Genomic DNA, 1,577 nt, shown 5'->3' with positions numbered 1-1,577 from the left:
TGCCCTTCCCGGGCAGCGGCAGCAGCAGCAGGGACACGTCTGTCCCTTGGCCACTGCTGTGCTCGTGTAAAGTGTAAAGTGCAGTGGAATGGCATCAGTCCGAACTGCGTGTCGCGAATCTTTGCCCTTCGGAAACACAGGGCAGAATTCCCATCTGGGGCTGCCAGACAGAGCCACTGGCTGTAGTGTAAACTTCGAAAATTAGACTTGTAAGTCAGCTACCTGGGGCAGTTCAACTCTAACTCGTGATCTCATGTGAGATGCACTCTAATAACTGAATTATAGATAACTTTTGTTCTAATACAGAACCAAAAGCCAGTTTATATATGCAGGTTTTTTCATGCATATTTTTTACTGGTTTGGCTTGGTTTTAATTTGTTTATTACTTCTAGAATGCTTTTGTGGTGAATGGTTCGTACTTCATCTTTCCAGTCACTAAATTGTAGCTAACAAGTTTAGAAAGGAAGATATGAGCCTCCCTGTCCTCGTTGAAGTTTCAGGGTACACCGCTTTGCTGCAGCAAGGTTCTCACTGAGGCAAGAGAAAGGTTACCATCAGCCCTAGAGTCAGAGTTTGGGCTAGCTCTTCAGGGAAGACCTTCTTATAAACACACAAAACAGAAATTCTCTTACCAACATGGTTCTACTGCTGGTTTTCCCCTTAATTTTACGTCATCCTTGTTTCTAGACGTGTAGGTCTGAACTCCAGAAGCCCTATAACACAAACAGCTGCCTGTTCGCAGCAAGAATTCCAGATATGCTTGCCTAAATCATGACTGAAATTTGTAACATACCTTGAGACCACTTAGACTGAAATTGTTGTTGATATGTAGAATGAGTGCAGTTCTTTGAGAAATAACTTTTTTTTTTTTGTTTTACAGGTATACAAGTAGAACTGGTTCACATAACAACTTACCTAAAATCAATATTCTTGAAAACTGAGAGACAATAATAAAAGTTTAAGCACAGTTAATTACTAACATTGCTAACACTTACATATCTGTGATACACAGAGTATCACAGATGTGTAAGAGTGTAGTTAATATCTTTACATATTGGAATGCTTCATGGGATGCTGGGCATATAGAGAGAAGGTTGATGTTTTCTGACAATTATTCTAAACAATAAGCTGATTGACATAATGAGTTTAGTAATGAGATACTAAGGTTTAATTCCCATATTGACAAATCTGCCTTAATTTTTTCCTTCAACATTTTCCTTGGTGTTCTATGGCACTGAATAATGCAATAACACATATTCACATTTCTCCATTCATTTTATTTTGTGTTTGTTCCAAATTCTAGTGTCTTGTAGAAGCTTTAAGACCTTGCAAAAAAAAAATTAATTTGCATTCATTTGAAATAATAAGAAAAATGAACACACACAAGTATCAATTAGAGGGGTCCTATTAAACAACTACAATTCACTTATTTATCAAAGCTGTTCATTCACTCCCTGCAATATTATATAGTTTTTCTCAATATTATATTCATTCACTCCCTGCAATATTGTATAGTTTTTCTCTTTGTGTTTAGAGTTGATATACAAAACCAATTTTAAAACATTGCTTTTGATGGA

The sequence above is a fragment of the Geospiza fortis genome, unplaced genomic scaffold, assembly GCF_000277835.1.
Source record: "Geospiza fortis unplaced genomic scaffold, GeoFor_1.0 scaffold356, whole genome shotgun sequence".
In the NCBI taxonomy this organism is placed as follows: domain Eukaryota; kingdom Metazoa; phylum Chordata; class Aves; order Passeriformes; family Thraupidae; genus Geospiza; species Geospiza fortis.
Note: the sequence above shows the minus strand (reverse complement) of the source record.